The 7,500-nt window shown below is 43.5% G+C and overlaps 1 protein-coding gene across 1 annotated transcript in view; it reads left to right on the top strand.

Moving 5' to 3' along the window:
- The window catches only part of LOC119576377, a 78,583-nt gene that overhangs the window by 30,594 nt on the left and 40,489 nt on the right, over nucleotides 1–7,500 (top strand). The window lies entirely within an intron of this gene.

Raw genomic sequence — 7,500 nt, 5'->3', positions numbered from 1 at the left:
TGAACCGTGTAGATTCCTCCTCGGGAAACCCTGTGTTCTGTTGGCTTTATGTTGTATGTTGTCTACGTGTGCGTTAAGCTTCGTGTAGAGTGTGTGTAGAGTGAATCCTAGATGTTTGTGCGATGCGTAATTGTTGTGAGCGAATTTAATATGGGAATTTTGTAGGCGTTTGGGAACGGGTGAAATGTATGATTTTACATTTGCTGACCGAAAGTTAATTTGCCATGTGACTTCCCATTGCTAGGGAGTCTAGATCTGTATGGAGGAGATTACAGTTGTTATATGTCTTAATTGGTCGATAGATGAGGCTGTCATCAGCAAAAGGTCTAGTTGTAGAATGGATAGGGTGGATAATGGGAGATCATTAATGTAGAATCGGAAGAGGGGAGCGCCAAAGACGGTGCCCTGGGAAACACCAGAAGAGACAGAAACAGAGCTAGATAAAGTACCGCCAAGGTGTGTACTATGTGTGACAATGGAGATGAGGGAGATGAGGCGATAATCTGATGAGTCAACCAAGTCGCCTGCCTTGAAAACGAGTAACTTCTGCACAAAGCCACGGTAGAGAAGGTGTCCTGAAGGATTGTGCGAATATGATTTGGAGGATAGGAGGGAGGACGGGGGCGCGATTTTGTCGGATCCAGTTGCTTTGTTTGTGCCCAGTGCTTCTAGTAGTTTTTGAATTCCGTCTGTTCTAATGTCTAAAGTCGGGATGGGTGGGTCGGGTCTGTTTGGTATGTTCAGTGTAACAGGGTTTTCTTGTGTGAGGACAGAGTGGAACTGTGTTGAGTAGATGTGCTTTGTATTCTGATGTGGTGATAACTGTGCCGTTGTGGTCTTTAAGTGCAGTTATGTTAATGGTGTCCTGACTTGAAGAAGTGTCTAGTGTCTCTGTGAAATATTTACTGATGTTTTGGCAAATGCTTTTTTGAAAGATTTGAAATTGGCCCAATTCTCTGGTGTGTTGTATGATTGCACGCGTCTGTAGAGTCTCTGTTTTCTTCAATGTCTGCAAAGACCTCTGGAAAACTAAGGGAATGTGTCCCTACTAGAAGGTGTTTTTGTGAAATGTAGCTTTTACTGGAAGTGTGTATGAAGTATTTCAGGCTATTCGTCTTCATCAAGGACCGGGAGTAGAGATCAGAAGACAGGAAGTTGTCTCTGTAAGTCATGTCCCTTATGATCGAGTCTGTGTCGGCTCTAGAATAGAACGAAATAGGTCCACATCTGCGTTTCTATCTGATTGATCGGAGGTTTGTGTCAACAAGGACGATATCGTGGTCACTTAGTCCTGGAACAACCTCAATATTTGTTATGCGGAGTGTGTTGTTTGTGAGGAAAAGGTATGGTCAGTGGTTAAATGGCCTCTGTCGCCAGTGGGGCGTGTGGTGAATTGGGTTCGCGTTGTTTTGAGTACTGTTTGTGAGAGTGTAGAATGTATTTATGATGTCAATGAAGGTGTCGTGTAACTGGCGCATGTTTATGTGGGGGATAATGGAATTTGGGACGTCTGCGGCAATGGGGTTAAAAGAGGATGTAGAGGTCCAGTCGATGTCAGGGAGGTTGAAATCACCTGCATTCCAAATGTGTTTGTCTGGAGTGATGCAAGTGAGAGATGTGTGAAGATTTTGTAAGTATTCTGCGTTGGAAGATGTAGGTCTGTAGAAAGCGGCGAGCAAAAGTGATTTACAGTTAGAAATATGTAGTTGAATCCAGGTTATCTCACAGTCTGCGTCAAGGTCTGGCTTCTGTTTATCAATTAAGTCACGTTTGATAGCGATGAGGACACCTTTCCCTATGCCACTTGGTCGATCACTGCGTATCACTGTCATACTATAAGGGGGAAGGAAATTTTTCTTCAGAGTCTGTGTCTGATGTCAACCATGTCTCTATACCTTTTATGATGTCCAGGTTGTATGTGTCAATAGTATTGAGGAATGGGTCTCTTTGGATATAATGCTGCAGAAGTTTGTGTCGAGAAGTCGTTTGAGGTGTATGAATATGGTGCTGGGTCGTGCTTGGTCATGGTTTAGGTGATGGGAGAGGGGGAGCGGGAGGAGGAGGGGGTGCGGGAGGAGGAGGGGTGTGGGAGGAGGAAGGCGTGCAGGAGGAGGAGGGCGTGCGGGGAGAGGAGGGAGTGCGGGAGGAGTGTAGAAAGAGAGGGGGTGTGGGAGAAGGAGCTGAGGGTGGGAAAGGAAAGAAGGGGAAATGAGGGAGAGGGAGGGAAGAAAGGAGGGAGTAGAATAATTCGGGGGAATGGGGGGGGCGGAAGTGGAATGGGGATATAGGGGGGGAGGAGTGAGGGTGGGGGTTGGGAGAGGATAATCTAGTGGTGCAAGGAAGTGTTCAAGCTCGAGTTTAATGGTTGTTAGTCTTAGCAAAAAAATACAATTACTTCACAACAGACTGTGTCGAAGACTTGCGTCAGGTCAACGAATACTGTGTAAAGGCAAACATTCTGGTCCTGGCATTTTTCTTGCAGTTGTCATGCAGCAAAGATCATGTCAGCAGTGCTACGGCTACCTCTGAATCCACACTGAATCTACGGTAGAAAGTCACAGTGCTCTTGGTGGTGATTCAGGCAGTTGAGTAGGACTCTAGCAAGGATCCTCCCATCAAATAGAGAGCATTGATATGCCACGGTGGTTGGTATCTTTCAGCTCTTGGACGAATTCCACTTACTGTTGAATAGAGTCGCCACGAGATACTTTGTCGTTGGAAAGCCGCTTATCAGCTTTCATGACTTCGGCCTCTGTTGGTAGATCAACGAGATAGTGACCAGTTGGGACCTGTGGTAGTCTTACGATTACTTCATGAGTGATGACTATAGATAAGCAGTTGAGGACACGATTGAAATGTATCTAGTACCAACTCTTTATCAGTGATCATTCAATGTGTTCCCATCAGCACTCAGAAGTGGGGGTGATCCTGGTGAGTTGGAATTGAATACGGCATTAAGAGAACTGAAGTTCGAGTCATTGCAATCAGCAAGTGACTGGATTTCCTTTTTGATGTTTTTGAAGACCGTTTTCAATGACATTGAGGTTGGGTCATTTAGAAATGCTTGATAAAGCCTGCTTGTCTCCTCTAGAATGATTGGATGAGATCGTCATTATCATCAAACCATTTCTGATGTTTGCGTTTGGTGGGCACAACCATTTTAATTACAGCTGTCCCGGAAGTACTCCTTTTGTGACATAACGTCATATGAGCCAACACGTGGGGACTTCAGTTGATGATGACTATGGCATTATTATCTCTACCTATTTCCTCACATTCTTTCGCCTCAGGGCGAAAGAATGTGAGGAACAAGTTGTTGCCCGTGCAGCAGGCTCCCTCTCTCCACACAGCTGATGGATCCAAAGGAACGGTATAGGCTGATACAGATTGGCGCCAGCGGCATCACATGAGTAGCCAGAACGAGGTCACAAACAACAACGAACTACCTCAGGGACACAGGCAATGGAGTTTTCCTCAGAGTTGACTCCCGCAGCCTTTATCATCTTACTGACGCCAAAGAGCATATATTTTGTATAGGGTGAACTCCCATGGCCTTTGACCAGGCACAGACTGAACTACAAGGTAGCAGTCGGGCACCACTATCATATCCATGTAAGACTAATCCAGTATCTGCAAATCTGTGTGTGTATGCACATGTGTGCATTCATATACACACACAGCATACGAGTGTGCATGTGTGTGTGTGTGTGTGTGTGTGTGTGTGTGTGTGTGTGTGTGTGTGTGTGTGTGCACATGTGTGTGTGTATATGTGTGTGTGTGTGTGTGTGTGTGTGTGTGTGTGTGTGTGTGTGTGTGTGTGTGTGTGTGTACATTCATACACACACATGCATGCACACGTGCACATGAGCATACGCATTGAAAATATTGGGTTTGCCTTAACGATAATATATATATATATATATATATATATATATATATATATATATATATATATATATATATATATAATATGCATATACATGTGCATTTATATATATTTATTTATAAATATACATACATACATATCTATATATATATATATATATATATATATATATATATATATATATATACACATACATACACACACACACACACACGTCTGTGTGTGTGTGTGTGTGTTTGTGTGTGTGTGTGTGTTTGTGTGTATGTGTGTGTGTGTGTGTGTGTGTGTGTGTGTGTGTGTGTGTGTGTGTGTGTGTGTGTGTGTGTGTGTGTGTGTGTACATATATACATGCATATATATAGAGAGAGAGATAAAGAGATAGAGAAAGAGACAGAGATTCACACAGACACACATATATATATGTGTGTGTAAAAGGCTATGTACCCTTAATATAATGGCTAGCAGGGTAGTTATAGTTGTATAAACGGCTTGACTCTTTATTACAGAAGAGCACAACACAGTAAGGGAACACACGAGACTATGTCTTAGGGTAATAGGGTAAGCAGTGAGCGCGGTGTCACGTGTCCAGACCACCAGCCCTGAGGGGACCAGAGGTGGTGACAACCTGGTCACGTCGACCGCTGGGCACGAACTGAGAGGTCAGACGAGGTCAGATAAAATTGTCATCTAAGCCCTCGATAAGCCATATGGTCTATTGTCTAATGGCTTACAGAGATTGTGCCTATGTACACGCCATATTGCTTGGCAACCTACTCACATCTCCCCTTCGAAGTGCCTTAGATTGGTCTCAAGGCATGACTCAACTTTGCCAAGTCTTGATTTGCTGCTCATCTCGTTCTCGCGTGCGTTGTCCTTGGTGCATCTTTGTAGTTGCTCATCCTTGTCTGCCTCTTCTTCCTGATCCTTGGTATAATCCATTCGTCCTCGACGTCCACACGTCCTCGAAGGTCTCGCAACAGGTCGTCCTTGACTTTGGATACATCTAGACTTCCTCGTAGTTCTCGTCCAGAGCTAACTCGGCGGCGTCCTCGTCCACACGTCCTCGCAGATATCGTCCAGATCTTTTTCGGCTGCATGCTCGTCCACACGTCTTTGAAATCTTCGTCTTAACCTACAGGCGTCCGGGCAGGAGGCATCTTCTTCGGCATCTCAGGGCGGCTAATACCTGCGCTGACGAGCTCCTGGAGTTTGACTGGATCTGCAGAAGTCCAGGCAGGCGGCGTCCTTCCACAGCATCCTGGGGCGACTGGTACTTGTGCTGACGAGTTTCTGGTCCTTCGCTGGATCTACGGGCAGGCAGCACCTTTCCACTATATACTGGGGTGGTTTAATACCTGCTCTGATGAACATCCTGGTCCGCAGGCGTCTGGCGATTTTCCGGTGACGTCCTTCCCACAACATCCTAAGGTGACCATTTCTGCAGCATAGTCCTTCTTCGGTGCCATGTCGGATATCGTCTGTCCGACTGTTATATATAATCAACAGAGAAGCAACAGACAAGAGGGGGTGTTAAGTGCTACTAGCCGGTTATGAATATATATTTGAAGTTTTTAATGTTCACTTTTTACTTTATTTTCGTCTTTTTTTTCGTTTCGTGTTTTACTTTCACAAAGATAAAGAAAATGGGGGAGGGAGACATCAGTAGCAATCTGCATGGATCTGGCTTGAACTACCAACAGTCTCTGATAGATATGAGAGTAGATAAGGGAAACGACAACGGCAATCCGCAAGTATTTACTTGAACCAATTGTCGTTACACAGAGAAGAAATGTATGAAATTGTGCATCATGTATGAGTCACTTGTCACGACTGACAAAATTGCGGGCAAAAGAGATACATCATAGATCTTTACACCTGCAACTACAATAGCAACAAACCTATTAATGAAAAGGTTTCAGTGTCTTTTGTTCTGGGTGGATGAGAGAATGAGTGAGTGAATAAGAAGGAAAGTGAGAGTGAGCTCACGCAGAGAATGAATCATTAACGTTCAATATAACAAAAGTATGATGATTTAACAATGCTATTTATATGAAATTATTTCAACTACCACATTGAATTCAACATTTAATGATATGCAACAGAATGTAAGCACTAATGAATGGTGACATGAAAAAAATATTCACAAGCTTTCTAGCAAGCAAATCTTTTCGGGGTCAGAAATCCTGAACTGCCGCTGTAGCCATGTTTAACTGTGCACGTCAGACTTCATCAATGGGGGTTCCTATACACAAAATGCCTTACAACGAAGTGAACTGACCCGGGAAAATCTATAAATAACCTGCTATTTTTGCATATAGTGACATTCCCTACGGGTATCTATCACAAATCACATGATCGCTTGGGATTTACCCAAAACTTTTAGAGGGTGAGAAGAGCATGATTAATAAACGAATACCGATTCTACCTTAAACCCTAGTCCTACATGAATGAATGGACATAACTGCGGGTCACACCGACTCGAAAGTTTTACTTATACCTACTGTCGTAACGTTGGAGCGTAGATCTGTTAGGAGATTTACGCAACCTCGGGTTATATCGGGCATCCCTGTGCACTATGATATGGAGAAGATCCTAAAGCTATACTCAAAACAATAAATTTGAATAAAAATCGCGTTACAAGCTCCATTCTAGCGCCGATAGAACGTGTCATCATTAAGCAATGTAACAAAGTTATAAATATTCCTATGATGCGAACAATTACAAACAACCAATTAATGGGAACATCTCTCTCTCTCTCTCAAGCTATCTCATGAAACAATATAAATCTCTAATAATGAGAGAAATTAATTAACTACTTGATTAATGAATGATATTCATGTTTGCTGACCACATACTGTGATCATACAGTAATGCAATCTATGGTCAGAAGAATAGTGTGAGAACATGCCATTTGCAGTCACATACGGATTAACACATTTATGGGAGAAGAGGAGAGGGAAAAATAAGAGGCCAACCGCATGTACTCACGTGGTTTTAAAGAGATGGTCGTACTGTGTAAGCGTGGTGTGATCTCTAAACCTAACCCAATATTGCAAGTCCATTGCATATGAATACGCAACACACACACACACATACACACACACATACACACACACACACACACACACACACACACACACACACACACACGCACACACACACACACACACACACACTCACACATACATGATATAATATAATTGTCAGATGTCTTCAATGTCATGCCCTCCAACTAGGAGGAGTGACAGAAAACTTGACGCCCTTAGTCTGTGCATTCCCGATCTCATGGAGGCCTTTAGCCAGAGCATCAGTTGGGCACTCACTGAATTCCTGATGGCTGGCGTTTTCCAGCTAAATGACGCAGAACATCCCAAAGATCTGGGTGTCCAGCAGGAGCAGGACTAGGTGCTGCAGATGATGAATCACCCCAAAGGACCCTAGTTGCTTCAGCGTTAGGCCGACTTGAGGCACATGAGTGTGCGTAAATGATGAGGCTGGAAGTTCTGATTATGGTTATGATAATAATGACTAAAATGATACCTAACCTCGTATGATAGTGTGATTATAAGTATAATATTATCGATGATTTCTGCAGGTGTTTATCAGTGCAGCTG

This window comes from Penaeus monodon, chromosome 1, assembly GCF_015228065.2.
Source record: "Penaeus monodon isolate SGIC_2016 chromosome 1, NSTDA_Pmon_1, whole genome shotgun sequence".
Taxonomy (NCBI): domain Eukaryota; kingdom Metazoa; phylum Arthropoda; class Malacostraca; order Decapoda; family Penaeidae; genus Penaeus; species Penaeus monodon.
This window is presented reverse-complemented; position numbering and strand designations above follow the sequence as displayed.